Below are 17,616 nucleotides of genomic sequence, written 5' to 3'. Positions count from 1 at the left end.
TTATTTTGACTCCAACATATGCGAGGCCATAGCTGATTACAACTCCAATTCGAACACTTGAATCAGCTCCGCGGATGCAATTTTCTAAAAGTGGCAATGACTGAATATGTCAAGAGGAGTATTAAAAAATTATGAAAATTTACAAGCACAACAATGGCAATAAAGCAATTATAAAACACACACCCACAACAAACGACAACAATGGCACTTTTTGCTATCAAACACCGGAGACAAGGATAAGGCGCAAGAGTCGACATCCCATCCCCAATAAACGCCTTGAACAATCCAAAACTACACATATAACCCAAGCAAATTAGTAACCCATACATAGACAAGAGAACATCGAATAAAGTGGGGAACTGAGAAGCTAACACCCAAGAGTTGACTGGTTTCCTTATGGTAATGTGGTGCGAGGTTGTGCTTCTTGCCCATAAATCCAACATTCCTCGTGCCTGCACCCATAAGACCCAAGGACATTATAGCCACCTCCACAGTCAATAAAACTTATCTTCCAAAAATTATATAATTTAGGTATGCAGACATTGTACAACAAACACATACTTGTGATGCTTCCGCATCTGTATCACTTCCTGATGATGCACGATCTGGTCAAGTCCTAGTTACCAGTTATCTCGCCTCCAATAGAGCTGAAGGTGCCTGAAACAAGGAAGAAGCTGGAGACTTCTGGGGAGGAACCCGGTTGGAACACTCCGAAGCTCAAGTTAGTGCTCTTGAGAAGCCAAGGGGAAACAATGGATTTCAAGACTAGAAAGCACAAAATATCACATACCCCCATCTTTGGGAGTTGGGGGCCTTTTATAATCACCCGGTACACTTATGTCCATACCTCTGCCAGTTCGGGTATCATTACCTCCGCCAAATCGGGTGTCATTTCAGACACCAGTTCGGGTGTCATTTCCTCCGCCAGACGCGGGTTCGAGTGTCATAACCTCTGCTAGTCGCCAGTTTGGGTGTCATAACCTCTGTCGGTCGCCAGTTCGGGTCTCATAACCACCACTGTCTTCCTTGTTAGGGTCGTCCTTGCCACGTCTGAGATGGCGGTGGCAGGTGGCCGTTGGAGGGCGGCTGTCATGTGCCGGACCCCTAATCAGTCAAGCGCTAGATCAGGTGTCATTTCTTCTGCCAGATCGGGTGTCATTTCCTCTACCAGATGCCAGTTCGGGTGTCATAACCTCTGCCAGTCGCCAGTTCGGGTGTCATAACCTCTTTTAGCCGCCAGTTTGGGTGTCATAACCGCCACTGTCTTCCTTGTTAGGGTCGTCCCTGCCACGTCTGGGATGGCGATGGCAGGTGGCCGTTGGAGGGCGACTGCCATATGTCGGACCCCTAATCAGTCAGACACGCCACCTCCGTGTACGGGCTTCCTGGGCATCAGGTATGGTTGTTCAGTTAGGCGACTTGGAGCCGAAGTGGTGTGTGAGGCGAAGTCTTGAGTTCGGATAGAAGTGTGGCCCGAACTGCCCCGGGCTGGGTCAGCTCGGGTTTTTGCCCTTTGCACTCCTTGTAAGGCTCAGGACTTCCAAGGGAGAGCTCGGGTCGTGGGTTCCCCTTTTTTTGGGGGAGCCCGGGATTCCTTTCCTCGGAGCTCGGGTTGTGGGCCTGCTGTCGTGCTGAGATAGCGCTTCTGCCAGGTCACTCTTGGTTGCTTCCACGTGTCACGTGGCCAAGGGGTCAGGCCAAATTTTCCTCCATCAATTGCCCCCTACTCCTCGTGCCCGGGGTCCTGACCCTGTGTGGGGAGTTCACGGGATGATGGGTGGATTTGCCTCGTGACGCTTTGGCCTTGGTTTCGAACTTCTCCAGTCTGACCTGCTTGTGCTCTTGGCCTGATTAGGGTCGGCTTGGTTCGACCAGGGGTCAATCCCGGGTTGCGGGCAACTCACGTGCGGATGCCAAACAATTTAAATTTTCAAGCGTCGAAAATGCATGCCAAAACTGACTTCTCCTCGAGGGGTGCACAACCAGTTTTGCAGGGAGCCGTTGGATGGTTTTGATCTTGGCTGTTGATGCACGAGTACAGTGGCTATAAATAGTGGGGGGCCCTTGGTCACTTTCCTTTGCCACTCTTCAGCATTCGTTCCTTGAGCTCGCATCCCAGGCTATCAGCTCGCGTCACTTTTCGTAGTCCAGTAGCTTTTCCCGGTGAGTCCTCAACCTTCTCTTTGTTTCGATGTCTAGCTCGGGTAGTTTAGATAGTCTTCTGAAAGGGGTCAGATGCTGGTTCTACGAACCGAGCTGCTGCCCATGACAGCCTTAGTGAGTCCTAGGCAGGGCCCGAGGTAGAGCTCAAGGAAGAGCTCGAGTTCGAGCCCGTAGGCCGAGTCACCTCGAGTAGTTTGGCATCCACCTCCCGTCGAGGTCGGGTACCAGATAAGTCCGAACCTTCCACTATGACACCCGAGAGACTTTGGTCCCTTATCGCCCAATATAACCTGCTCGGGGAGTATACTTACATTTTACCCTCGGGCGACTTTTCTTGGGAGCACGGTCCGGACGAGATCGTGATATTCCGGGAGCAGCTTGTTGTCGGGCTGCGCCTTCCCTTCCATCCCCTTATCGTCGAGGTCATGAACCACTTCGGCGTCACTGTAGGTCAACTTCACCCGAACTCCATCCGTAACCTCGTCGGGACCATCTCCCTTTGTTGTGAACACTGCCTTCCCTTGGACCTGGAAATCTTTTTCGCCATTCTCATGCTTAAGAAACAAGCGGGTCCCCTGCCCGGACGTAGGAGGGCCTACTACTTGTCACCTCGTCTGAGGTTCAAGCTCTTACACGATCTCCTAAATAAGGTCCCGACATGGAAGCTAGACTACTTCGTGGTTCGAAGTGCTACAGGGTGGCCATTTCCTACTGAGTGGGGGTTGGCCATTCCTGACCCCGGTGTCACATTAGACGAAGATACGGTGAAGGGCCTCCAGGACTGGGCCTGACTTGGGCTCAAATGCGAAGTCTACCTAACGGAGGACAAGCTTATTTAGGTCGGTCTGAGTTCGAGTAGGTTTCTTACTTAGAGCTCCTTTTTGCAGTTTTGTTTTTTATTCTCGTCTTTTGACGTCGAGCTCCTTTTGCAGGTGTTATGGAGGCAGAGAAGATTCAAGGTGCGAGTCTGTTCGATGGTATGAAAAGGAGGAAGCGAGCTGCTAAGTGGGTCCGTTCCGATCCTTCCCGGGTTGCAGTGCCCGAGGAACCGAGAACGAAGCCTCCCGGGGAGCCCGAGGTGACTCCTCCAGTTCAGGAAGCGGCATGGGTCCCCTATGCCGATACTGCTTATACCCGGGTTGTGCCTTCAGGCTTGGGAAGTCACGATGAGGTTGGGAGCGTGCTGACGGCCGAGCTACGCTCTCTGAAAAAGTAAGAAGGCTACTTGCCCTGAGGAGGTCGCGGTGTGGGCCGATCTTCCTACAAATCTCATAGGCGCTTGTGCTGCCTCGCACAATCTGCCAAAACGTCCAGAACTTCTTCTGGAAGAACATAGTGTACCACTTCGAGCTACCTCGGGTACTGATCTCCGACAATGGCTAGCAGTTCGAGGACATCAAATTCCAAGAGTAGTGCCAGGACATGGGAATCCGGCAAAACTTTACATCGATTGCGCACCCACAAGCAAACGGTCAGGCAGAATCACAAACAGAGCTATCCTCCATAGACTAAAAGCCAGGCTAGACCGAGCTAAAGGGTTATGGTCAAACGAGCTGCCCAACGTCCTATGGGCATACCGAACTACAGAGAAGACCACCACCGGAGAAACTCCCTTCAACCTCACCTATGGCACGGAGGCAGTCATCCCAGCCGAAATCGAAATCCCCTCACTTTGGTTGGAAGCATACAATGACAATACTAATAACGACGATCTATGTACCAACCATAACCTACTTGACGAGGTGAGGGACCTCGCATACATCAGGACCGCAGCGTACCAACAAAGGGTAGCTCGGTACTACAACGCCAGAGTTAAGAGACGAAACTTCTGCATCGGCGACCTGGTTCTCCGCAAGGTCATGGTACCTGAGCCCAGCGTTGACAAACTTGGGCCAAACTAGGAAGGACCCTACCGAGTAAAGAGAGCATTCGGGGGAGCAAACGAGCTCGAGACCCTGGAGGGTAAACAGATACCCCAGGCTTGGAACATCGTCAACTTAAGACGATTTTACCTATAAATTATCAAACTAAGCAGGCCATGAGCCACTACCAAAGCCTAAGGGCCAGAATGCCGAGCTAACAAAGACCTCGACACCCTAAGGCCCCGAAGGCCGAGCTAACAAGGACCTCGGCATCGTAAGGGCCAGAATACCGACCTAAAGATGACCTCGACACCTCATCAACAGCAAGCTGCACGAGTATGGATCCCGAGGTGCATAGCCCAGGGCCCAATTCAGCTTATGTTAACTAAACCGGGCGGAAAACAGGTCGGGTGTATAGCTTACTATGATAACTCGCCTTGGGACCTAAGTCTAACAGTTCAGCAACATAGTCTTCTCGGCGAAAAGAGAAAATGACTGTCCAACACTTTGCCAAAAAAGAGGGACTATTCATTGCAAAATAATCTTGTTTACACTTCAAAAAAAAAAAAAAAACACAACAGTAGCGCACTCACATGCCCGGAGGTACATCTTCCTCGCCTTCAGAAGGGACTTCGACGATACCCGAAGAACCCGCTTCATCTTCAGAATCCGCGTCTTCGTCAGCTGCAGCAGCCATTTCCGGAGTGATGCACGAGGTGGTTATGGCACTAATGTCGAGCTCGGGGTACGTGTTCCTTATCATCCATCGGCTCAACTTGAAACCCCTTCTGTACGAGCCCACCATCATGTCATCAAAGCGCAACGAAGCGATGTAATCGTTAACGGCCTTCACTCTCACCTCCTCGACGGCCTGAGAGAAGATCTCAGTCTTCTCCCTGATATCATCCTGAAGGTACTCGACCTAATGCTCCAGGTCCAGCTTCAGGTCCGCCATGTGTCTCACCACCAATCCTAAAGCCTCATTGTCCCTCCGACACCTCGTTAGCTCAGCTCGTGCAGCGTGGGAAGCCGCTTCGATAGCTTGTGCTCGTTTTAGGCGCCTCTCCGCCTAGATCGCCAGAGCGTGGATAGAGGAGTTCACCTGCCAAAACGAGAACAAATCAGCCCGATGAAAAAGTTCTAGACGTTTCGAGCTGTGATGGTTACGAGAGTTTCAACTTCAACCACTTGGTGAAGTAGTCAACTGCCACTACTAGGAACTTCCTTCCTCCTGTTGCTGGCGAGAATGGCCCGAGTAGGTTGATACCCCATTGTGCAAAGGGCCATGGGCTAGTTAGGTACTTGAGGTCGGCCATGTGTCTCACCACCAATCCTAAGGCCTCGTTGTCCCTCCGAGACCTCGTTAGCTCAGCTTGCGCAGCATGGGAAGCCGCTTCAGCAGCTTGTGCTCGCTTCAAGCCCCTCTCCGCCTGGATCGCCAGAGCATGGATAGAGGAGTTCACCTGCCAAAACAAGAACAAATCAGCCTGGCGAAGAAGTTCTGGACATTTCGAGCTGTGATGGTTATGAGGGTTCCAGCTTCAACCCACTTGGTGAAGTAGTCTACTGCCACTACTAGGAACTTCCTTCCTCTTGTTGCTGATGGGAATGGCCCGAGTAGGTCGATACCCCATTATGCGAAGTGCCATGGGCTGGTGAGGTACTTGAGGACGGTGGCGGGCTGGTGGTGAATATTGGCGTGCTTTTAGCACTTCTCGCACTTCCTGATTAGCCCGACGGCGTCTGCTTTCATTGTTGGCCAATAGTACCCCTGTTGTAGTGCCTTCTAAGCAACGACCCTGCCCCCTAGGTGTCCGCCACATAGGCCTTCATGAATGTTGCGGAGCACAAGCTTGGCTTCGGGAGGTCGCAAGCAGCGCAGGTAGGGGAGCATGTAGGATCTTCGGTACAGCCGTCTGTCTATCATGACGTACTTGAATGTCTGGCGCTCTACCCTCTTGGCGGTGTTGCGTTCTGCGGGGAGGGTTCCATGTAGCAGGAAGCTCGCGAGTGGATCAATCCAGCTCGATTTTGCTTGGGTGACAGGAGCAACCTCCTCTGCCCCCCGAAGAATGCTAGGCTGAGGTAAGTCCTCTATGTACACAGTTCTCGGGATTTGCTTGATGAAGTGTGACTGGAATATAAGCAGAGCCTCTTTTACCTTTGCCAAGTAGGCGATCATAGTTGGCTCGTGGGCTTCGTATTCCCCTATAACTTGGTTGACCACGAGCTGGGAATCGCTCTAGATAACTATGTGTTTTGCCTTTACCTCTTGTGCCAGAGCTAGCCCGGCTATCAACGCCTTGTATTCTGCCTCGTTGTTTGATGCCACAAACTTGAAGCGTATCGCGTACTCCAGTTTCGTGCCACTCAGACCGTGGAGAACTACACCGGCTCCGCTGCCCTATTGATTGAGGAGCCATCCACGTGAAGGATCCAGGGCTTTTCATCCCAGTTCGCACTCAACCTAACTAGGAGAGATACCAAACTGGGTGCAACCTCATGGGGCTCGGACTCAATCGGCCTGGGAGCACCAAGCTCACCCAAACTGAGGGTCTCATGCTCAACCGAGCTGAGGGCCTCGGAGCTGAACGTGCATTCAGCAAAAAAATCCGCCAAGGCTTGAGCTTTGATAGCAGTTCATGGCTTGTACTGAAGGTCGTACTCACTAAGTTCGATGGCCCACTTCGTCAATCGACCGAAGACCTCGGGCCAGAGTAATACTTGCCTCAAGGGTTTGTCGGTGAGGACGATGATGGTATGGGCTTCGAAATACGGATGGAGTTTGTGAGCCGCATTGACCAGCGCATAGGCTAGATTTTCTATCTCCGGGTAACTTGTTTTTGCTCCCTACAATATTTTACTAACATAGTAAATGGGTTGTTGGACCCGATCTACTTCCTTTACCAGTACCGAATGGACCACTTCGTCGCTTGCCGAGAAGTACAATTCTAAAACATCGCCCTCTTTGGGTCGGGTCAATACTGGGATACTGGCGAGGTATCTCTTGAGCTCGTCAAATGCGAGCTGGCATTCCGGGTTCGACTCGAACCCTTTGCCCTTTATTGCCTTGAAGAAGGGTAGGCAACGATATGCTGACTTAGACATAAAACGACTTAGAGCGGCTATTCTGCAATTTAACCTCTGAATCTCTTTTACTTTTTGGGGTGGTCTCATATCTAGGATGGCTTTTATTTTATCTAGGTTGGCCTCAATACCGCGTCGGTTTATGATGTACCCAAGGAACTTACCCGAGGTGACATCGAAGACACACTTATTTGGGTTTAGTTTCATGCTAAATTGATGCAGAATTTGAAAGACAGAATGCAGATCTTGTATTAATTTATGAGAAATCTGTGTCTTGACGACCATGTCGTCTACATAACACTCTATTTTTGTGCAACAACTTATTCACAAGCCTTTGAAAGGTTGCCCCAGCATTTTTTAGTCCGAAGGGCATAACCTTGTAGTAGTACAGGCCGAACTCGGTTACGAAAGTGGTTTTTTCCTCATCGGCTGGGTCCATCCTGATTTGGTTGTACCCGAGTAGGCATCTAGGAAGCTTAGCAACTCGTGTCCCAAGGTCGCGTCCAGTAGGCGGTCAATCCTGGGGAGGGGGAAGCAATCCTTCGGGCAAGTTCGGTTCAGGTCGGTGTAGTCAACGCACATGCGCCACTTTTCGTTCACCTTTTTTACCAGATTGGGGTTGGCTACCCAGCTCGGGTAATGAACTTCCCTTATGAAGTCTGCTTTGAGGAGCTTCTTGACCTCCTCATCGACTGCCCTCCAGTGTTCTGGGGCTAAGTTGCGTTTCTTCTGTCTAATGGGCCTAACTATAGGGTCAGTATCGAGCTTGTGAGTTATGAGCTTAGGGTCTATGCCGGACATTTCTGTCGCGGACCAAGCAAAAACATCTAAGTTATTGAGTAATGTTAGACAGTTTTGTATGCCCTTAGCTTCAATCAGAATGATGTACTTTATGAGTTTATTGTAAATGAAAAAAAGTGCATATTTGATTCACGTTCCCTCAGTATGTTTCTGTGTAATACCCTTAAACTGGACACTTAATGAGACTCGTGTTAGTTTAGAATGTTCATAGCCAGTGGGTCGATCTGGGGAGACCTATCCTAATAAGGTTGACACTGTGGTGCCACCAAGTCGGTTGGGGTGGCCTGTCTCAGCTGCCAGGGTGAGACCCTAGGCACATACAGTGTAGGATTAATTGAATCTTTGAACTGGACCAGATTTTCAGTATTGCCCTGGACCTTGGAGATTAATGGGCAAAACTGGAAAGTTACACCCGACCCCTACACTCGATTATGATACTGCACTAGGTGCCGGATTGGGCTGTCTTTGATGTACCAATCAGTGAGATCCTTAGCGGGGGTCAAAACCTAGGTATGTTGGGATAGTCTGAGAATTCATCTGAGTGGGTGATCATAGTGATAGGATCAGCCCCTTTGTTGGACAAAGGTAAGGATCGGGGATGCACTCTCACTGATGGAAACCAAGACTGCCGGCAGCCAATTTCATTCGTTGAGATTTGTTTTGCAAAGTATATTTTATATGAGATATAAAAGTATATATATTATGGTTTCTAAAATGTTTGCAAGAAGGTTTTAATTCCCGGGATCCATATAAGCAGAGAGTGCAACAATGTTCCTTGCAGCCGAGGGAGAGGTCCTCTCTTGTCGGGCAGCATATGATCATTATGGGTTGAGAGGTTAAGTGTAAGACCATTGAGGATAATACCTGATGGGCTAATCTTGCATCTGCCCACAGTCCCTGGGTGTTACAAGGTGGCTTGGCCCAGGGACCACTTAGGGTAAGTATTGGGCCCATAGAGCCCATTTGATGGGTTTCAGGGGGTGCACTGTCCATAACAGTGTATTCGGCCAGGCCTTGTAACAAAGGCTGGGCCGGACCCATGTGGCTGATGTGTAGATCAATGCTTGGGTCCCATGCCGTACAAGGAAGCCCAACTGGGCAGTAGCTAGGAAGGTTAAGTGAGCACATAAGCTTAATGGGCCTAAAGCCCATTTCGAACTAGACTTATTTAACAAGTTAAATATGGGTGAATTTTGAGATGGATCAGCAGATAGGATAGGGTATTAACCCTATCCACTCAGAGAGTCCAGATCTGAATATGATTCAGATTTAGAAACCTCCTAATGAGATTAGGAGAAGGCTGATCTAATCTGCAGATAAGATAAGGGTTTATCCTTATCACCTAAAGAGAGGTCTAATCCAAATATGATTTGGATCAGCAGCTCCTAATTGGATTAGGAGTTGATCTTTTAGGGTTACAAAAGAAGGAGGGGGCGACAGCCTTTAGAAGAATCACATAATCAGATCATCTTCAGAGCTGAAATCACAAAAGAAAGATTTTTGCAATCCCTGCAAAGATCTTTCTTGCCGCCTCCTTCCTACAACTGCCAGACATCTAGTTCGATCTCCAGTTGTAGGAGAAGTCAAGATTCGATCTTGACATCAGTTCTTTGAAAAAGAATTGACAGGAAGTTGTGCTCATGTGCCATCCTGCTATTTCTTGCGAAGGACAGAGTTCTTGGAGAAGAACACTACTGATTCTGTTCCATCCTACACTGCGCCATCTTCAATGGGAGCAGTCTTTGGATCCTTCCTTGGGCGTGAACACCTTCGTTGGGAGATATTATTTCTCCGTATCAGGTATAATCCTCTCCTACTCCTTTTGGTTCAGATCTGGTTTAGTTTATGGTTCAAGATTGATCCTTGAAAATATGATTTTCTAAATAGGGAATGCGATTCCCAGTTGAAAGGGAGAGAAAAGTTTTTGAAATTCACCCCTTTATTCCGCAAGATTTGGGCATCCATATGATGGATCTCTCATCCCTTCAAGTAAGAAGCATACCGGTTTGGATCGCAAGGGTTCTTCCAGGGACACTCCGACCTGAAGTGATCTGGCGGGGTCTCCTGTCGAGACAGGGATGGGAACAGTTCCCTCCGTTGGCGCAGCTCGCTCCTCGTTCTGTTCCACTGGTCATTCCAGTTCGAGGTCGCCGGTTACCTTGGCCTTTCCCTTGAGGGCGGTGACATAGCAATTACGGGACTCGAGCTGGTCGCCTTGCACTACCCCGATGCCAAAGTCCGTTGGGAACTTCCTGGCTAAATAATAAGTGGACACCACGACTTTTAAAGCGTGGGTGATCGGCCGACCTACTATGGCAATATAGGGGGAGGGGGTCGCGACCACCAAGAAATCATGACTGAGTCTTACCGTGCTGGGCCATGTGCCGACTTCCACTGGTACTGTGACCTTTCCCAAGGGTCTGACCTCTTCTCCGCTGAAGTCGACCAGCGGGGTGTTCGTGGGCTTCAAGTCACTCTCTCGGAACTGGAGTTTGTCGAAGGCCGCTTTAAAAAGGATGTCCGCTGAACTGCCGGAGTCAACGAGTGCGTGCCGGACTTCGAAGTCATTGACCTTCATCTTTATGACAAGTGCATCATCATGGGGGTAGTGAACCCCGCACGCATCATCTTCGGTGAAGAATATGGGGTCTTCCATCCTAGGCCGCTTTGGGGGATTTTGTTCTTCTCTGGCGGCCTCCCAAGTTGATGCCCGGATTGCTGCCGAGGTGCACCCTGCTACGATCGATCCTCCAACGATCACGTGGATTGTTCCCCAAACTGGTCTTTCCTCCGGGAGGCTGCTTCTCCGGTTCTACTGGCCGGTTGCTGGACTCGGGAGCGTCCCTACTGTGCTCTCCCTGCCGACCTGTCTTATTATTGTTATTATTATTACTGTGCTGTACAAAATTTCGTAGGTACCCGCGACGGATAAGTTCCTCTATCTCGTCACGGAGATTATTACAATGTTTCGTTTTATGGCCGTGGTCCCTATGGAAACTACAGTACAAGTTTTTATTCCTCTCGTTCGGGTTTCAGGTTTCCCTTCAAACGAGGTGACCACTTCACATACGGGGGCGTCTTTGATCGTCATTAAGATCTCGGCCTGCTTCGCATTTAAGGGCGTGTAGCCCATCCGACCTGCTAAGGGAGCTCGGAACGGATGGCTTGGCTTCATCTCCCGAGCTGGGTCTTTCCTTCTCCGATCATTTGGGTTGGAGGGCTCGCCTTCCCTCTTCCGTTTTTCGATCCCGCTTTCAGTCCTTTGGTTGATCTCCTCCTCTATTCTTATGAATTTGTCTGCGAGCTTGAGGAATTCAGCCACGGTCACAGGCTAGTTAACTACCATGTGCCACTTGAACTCCTTGTGAGTCACTCCCCTCTTGGCTACCGTGAGCTGCATCGCAGGGTCTAGGCGCGGTATCTGCAAGCACGCGTCATTGAACCGCTTGATGTACCTCCGGATGGACTCTCCTTCCCTCTGGACTATTCCGAGGATGCTCTACTCGGTTCGAGGGCACCGCTTGCTAGTAACAAAGTGCACGGTGAAGACCTGCATGAACTGGGTCCAGCTTCTTATTGACCCGGGGGCCAGGTTCCTGTACCAGGTGTGGGCCACTCCCCTGAAGGTGGTAGTGAAGGCCACGCACATGGAGGATTCACTGGCCCTGGCCAGGTGCATTTGGGACTGGAAAGCATCGACATGGTCATTGTGGTCAAAGGACCCATCATACTTGTATAGAAGAGGGAGTTTGAAATCTTTGGGCATGGGGACTGCAAGGAGTTCTGTTTAGAGGGGGGAAGGGATTGAGAGAATAAGGGGGGCAATTTTTACCTCGTCCGAGGTTGTTTCTTCTTTACCTCGGAGCTCGGGCAGGATGTGGGTGGTAGTTCGACGACTTCATCGGCATCTTCGTTGCTGCTTAGAAGGCCTGGTATTGGCATTGCTTGCCTCAGTGTTGCCAAGCTCGATGGGCCAGGACTGTTGGTAGTTCGCGGCCAGGACGTCGAACTGGTTCTTTGCGAGCGGGAGCTCGAACTTGGAGTGCTGAGGTGCTGACTTGGTCGGCAAGGAAGTTCCTGATCCGCCAGTAAGCTGCGAAGCGGGGGTAATTAGTCTTTCCCTCCTGACCGAGGATGTGGTCTGACTCCTGGAGGGGTGTTGAAGTTGGGAAGCTTCGCCCCGGTGAAGGCGCCCGCCCTGAGGGGAGGGCTTGACCGGCTTGGCAGTAGGGTGCCGAGGTGGGAGCTGTGGTTGGTTCAGAGGCAATTGGGGGAACTGCTGTTGGTAATGACACTGAGAAATGTGGTGTGGTACTTGCTACTGATGAAGCTGGTGTTGCTGGAACTACTGCACTTGGGCTTGCATTGCCCGCATGCACTGCATCAAGTCATCAAGCCGATTCTGGCCAATCGCCAGAGGGACAGCGGCCGATTCGGCGAAGGTTGTCTCGATAGGGAGGGGAAGGGGAACATTTACAGGTGCCACCATGCTTGGTGCATTGAGGCTAGGCATTCCGTCCGTTGATAGGGGGACGGTGAACTGTCCAATGCATACAGTGGTGGGCTGAGGGTGTTCCCCTACAGCATTCAAGTCAGCGTTGTGCCTGTTGCTACTGGAAGAAGCCATGGAAGCTAAGGTTTCTTTGAGAGAGAGAGAGAGAGAGTTAAAGGTTAGGGGAGGCTTTTTGAAGTCTTCCCACAGACAGCACCAAATGATGATGCGCGATCTAGTCAAGTCCTAGTTGTCGATTATCTCACCTCCGACAAAACTGAAGGTGCCTGAAACAAGGAAGAAGCTGGAGACTTCCGGGGAGGAACCCGGTTGGAACACTCCAAAGCTCAAGTTAGTGCTCTTGAGAAGGCAAGGGGAAACAATGGATTTCAAGACTAGAAAGTACAAAATATCACATACCCCCTTCTTTGGTAGATGGGGGCCTTTTATAATCACCATGTACACTTACTTCCATACCTCTACTAGTTCGGGTATCATTACCTCCGCCAGATCGGGTATCATTTCTTCTTCCAGATCGGGTGTCATTTCCTCTGCTAGACGCCGGTTCGGGTGTCATAACCTCTGCCAGTCGCCAGTTCAGGTGTCATAACCTCTGCCAGTCGTCGGTTCGGGTGTCATAACCACCATTGTCTTCCTTGTCAGGGCCGTCCCTGCCCTGTCTAAGATGGTGGTGGCAGGTGGCCGTTGGAGGGCGACTGTCATGTGTCGGACCCCTAATCAGTCAACCATGCCGCCTCCGTGTACGGGCTTCCTGGGTGTTAGGTACGGTTGTTCAATCAGGCGACTTGGAGCCGAAGAGGTGTGCGAGGCGAAGTCTTGAGTTCAGATAGAAGTGTGGCCCGAACTGCCCCGGGGTGGGTCAGCTCGGGTTTTTGCCCTTTGCGCTCCTTGTAAGGCTCAGGACTTCCAAGGGAGAGCTCGGGTTCTTCCTTGGGGAGCTCCAGTCGTGGGTTCCTCTTTTTTTGGGGGAGCTCGGGACTCCTTTCCTCGGATTTCAGGTTGTGGGCCTGCTGCCGTGCCGAGCTGGTGCTTCTACCAGGTCACTCTCAGTTGCTTCCACGTGTCGCGAGGCCAAGGGGCCGGGCCAAATCTTCCTCCATCACTTCCGATTCTCTTTTTTCCTCCCACGACATTCACCTGTTAACAATATCAAATCAGAAATAGGTGGAGAAGAATTAGTTTAGAAGTGAATATAGATGAAATGGGTTAGAGTGGCTCCTTCTAGACTCCAGCGTATGTGAGGCCATTGCTGATTAAGGCTCCAATTCAAACGCTTGAATCAGCTTCGCTGACGCAGTCTCCTAAAAGTGGCAATGCCAGAAGATGCCAAGAGGAGTATTAAAAAATTAAGAAAAGATACCAGCACAACAATGGTAATAAAGCAATGGAAGCTCCTAAAAAAAGTTTCAGCATATACAACCAACGCTGGCTTGCACAATCACAGCCATTGTGATACCACCGTTGACAATGTAAACCCAATAGAATGCTTCTGCAATGGAAAGGCTAAAATTGCGTTAGAAGAATTTATTAATTCGCACGAGTCCAAAATCAACTTCACACGATAGAATCATATGCTTCAATAACAAACGTTTGAACATCGAGTGCGGGTTTGAAAGGTCCTTACCTAGAAGTGTAGGTTCCAATGGAGAAGAAAAAGGGATACCAACCTTGTTACAACACTTGCCCTCCCATCCTTCGTGTTATTAAAGTGTTGTCAACGGTCCGGGTCTACCCAAATAAAACTAGCCATTAATAAAGGATCCAGTTCCAAGATTATGTCAAAATAATTAATTGAGTCGGTTCCAGTTCTCACCCCTCCCGAATCGATTCAAGCCCAAAATCGATTATTTTGTTAGATATTTTGTTTTTTTATAGTTTTTCTCTTATCATAGGCATAAAGTGTCAAATCTGATATATAGATACATAAAGGTTTTAACTTTTAAACATATAAATAATTTTGGATTTTTCTATCAATTTTATTAGCGATATATGATTAAAGTTTAAAAATTTTAGGTTGCAATTTAAATAAGAAAAGTTGTTTTTTTTTATGTTTAAATGGTTTGGTTTTTAACTAATGTTTTTGTTTCAACCTAAATTTTAAGTTTAAATGGATGGTTTTGGGTCTATGATTTCTTCTCGAGTAATGATCGGTTTGGGAGTGCTTCTACCTAGACCAGACCCGGATCCCACCCGTTGACAACCCTATCTTGAATGGTGGCCATTTTTCGGTCATGCCACCACTCAAAGCATGATGAGAAACAATCAGCCACTTATCCTAAGGAATTAAAATAAAATGTAAGTCAATTAACCATGGGATGTGTCCTATACTTACATTGTTATTGGAAACCAGAAACAATGATAAGGTGCAAGACTTGGCAATCGCATCCCCAAAAGTAGCAACACCTCGAGCAATCCAAAACTACACATATAAGCCGAGCAAATCAGTAACCCACACACCCACAAGAAAACACATAATGAATAGAATGTATATCTGCGGGACAAGGAATATTTCTTGTGCTGCTACATTTCATTACTTAACATGTATTTTCTTTTTTCTTTTTTTTTTTTTGACAAGAGGTCACTTTCATTAAGAACCTAAAGGAGGGGGTGTGCATGAGAGTATGTACAAAAAAGAAGAGATCCCAAAAAATTACAATGGAAATGTGTTAGCACTATACAATGAAGCTCCTATCCACCCCTGATTTTCCTAAACAAGCAGTCATACTCAATTCCCTAGAAACCCATCCAAAAGAACAAAATGTTCTTGAGTTTCATTGAGCAGGTGGGACAGAATCCAAGGAACCCCTGCTTGGTTAGCAACCCTTCATGTAGCATTTCTTCAATCACCCTCCACCGTAAAGGGTGCAGAGTGAATAGTTCTAGCCATCCTTAAGTTGTTTAACCCATAAAAAGAGCTCTGACTTTAGCTTCAACCACGTCTGGAAGGCCAATAGGTCCACTATAAGCCCACAATACTATTACAGCAAAGTTGGTTATGAGAAAACCCTACCCGAATTGACCTGATGAACTGGCCTTGGTTAGCCTTAGTGGAAGCGGCCTTGAAGTAAACCCCAAAATTCTTTTGAGGATGAGAAGAAATGAACCCAAGCACTCATGGTTACAATGGCCATGGTCTCACTTGACCATTGAGTTATTTAAGTGATTTGATCATTTGTTTTCATTTTAGTATTGGAATTGTATAATAAATAATGTAAAAGTTACTATTTACAAAAATTTAAACTATAGTGGTAAGTTTTGAATCATATATTAATATATTATGATAATCTACTTATTAAATTATTCTATTTAATAAAAAAAGATAATATAAGTTTTAAACTATGTATTATATTTATTAAAAATCAAGTTTTTTTAAAGAACATGTTTCATTTTATCTCTTTTGAATGGGAAGAGTGAAGAAAGAATAGGTTCCATGGGTACTGGAACCGACCCCAGAATCGCCAAGGCTAGAACTTACCCTAGAACTGACCTTCACAGGGTATGTTCTAATTCCAAAAACCTAGAACTGACCCCTACAAAGTAGGTTCAAAGTTCCTACATGGAACCAAATTGAACTGACCCATGCTCAACCCTAGGACTAAGATTGTTTAAGGTTGTCATGTGGTCTTAGTCCAGCTAACTACATGAGAACTTCCTAAGGCTTGAAGTTGAACATATATCACCTAGATCTTAGAAGTTATTGGAGAGTTTTTTGCTGCTGCCTAGGGTATTGTGTAACCTTAGAGATTGCTCAATAAAAAAGAAGACTCAAAAAAATCAATTACGTGCTAGGTTTAAGGCTTAGACCTATTTTTGAAGTGGCACTTAAGGATTTTGGGTTGCTTTCTTATCCCTATAGAGATCAACAACCTTTAGGAGGTGGTTGAGTCACCCTAGGAGTTGTTTTTATCCTTAGAAATCAACCAATATTGCTTAGTAGTTAACTAGTTGTGAGAAAAACTACCTTAACCTCTACCATGGAGTCAACCAGGAGTGAATTAAAGGTCCAAGGGTAAGGATTTTTAGCGACTGGAAGCATTGTTTTAAAAGGCTCTTGAGGAGGGTCTAGGAAAAAAAGGCCTGGCCTCAATAGCCCCATACCTCAATAGCGAGGCTTATACCTTTGGGCCTTTGGCCTCAACTATTTGGCATGCTAATCTTGAATATGAATGTTTATATGGGGGTAGAAGAGAAATTTAAGACAAAAAAAGAATGCCTTGTTTTGTTTATATTGGTGTATTGAACAAATAAATAAACATAAAAATAACAAATAAGTGCAATAAATGTGTAAGAAAATAGCTTGCTTATTGTTCATACTTTATTCTTACCCACTTGACCATTTATCCCATACTTCATAATTCCATACTTCTAAAGCACTATTGGTTCACATCTTCAAACTTATTTTATTCCTCTAGTTTTATAATTTAGGAAAAAACTACATTCGTAAGATTCTAACCCATGCAAGGTTCAAAATATGTATACGATATACCCCACATCAAGCGTACCATATCACATCTTTGGGGTATTACTATCTCTTTTAAGGTGTGTTTAAAGAATTCCTTGTTTAATAATTAAATAACATAAACCTAAACTTGCTGTGAAATTTTGAAGAAAAATATATAAGAAAAGACGTGCATGGGTCAAAGTGTTGATACTTGATACACCCCTTTTAGCATATTGGGGTGCATTGATAATTTGAACAATGACCCCATGTCTAATATATAAAACAAGATACAAAAGATCTTAATTTTATATTGTTCATGTCTTTTTTATGGCTTATAGCATTTTTTTCTTGATGCTTATGCCTCAAAATGCCTTAACGCTTATGCCTCGTCCCAGTGAGACCAAACCGTCTCATCCATACCATTAGCCTTTTAAAACATTGGTTGGAAGTATGACAGACAACACCTTTCAAATCACTACATCATGTTTGATGGAACTAATTACTTGGAATGGGTACAGTCAACCATGATGGCCAACCATTGGAGGTAGAGGAAAACTAGTAGGGATGGCAATTTTCCCCATCCCCAGCGGGGACCCGACTTCCCCGATCTGATGGAGTCGGGGATGGGGATTGTTTAGGCAGTGCAGGGACGGGGATGGGGATTAATAAGAATCCCCAATCGGGGTTGGGGTCAAGGATGGGGATTGAGGTCCCCGCCCTGCCCCGACCCTGATTATGTATATATATAT

This window comes from Nelumbo nucifera, chromosome 8, assembly GCF_055504915.1.
Source record: "Nelumbo nucifera cultivar China Antique chromosome 8, China Antique-T2T, whole genome shotgun sequence".
In the NCBI taxonomy this organism is placed as follows: domain Eukaryota; kingdom Viridiplantae; phylum Streptophyta; class Magnoliopsida; order Proteales; family Nelumbonaceae; genus Nelumbo; species Nelumbo nucifera.
The sequence above is the reverse complement of the archived record's forward strand: the minus strand, read 5'-3'. Positions refer to the sequence as shown.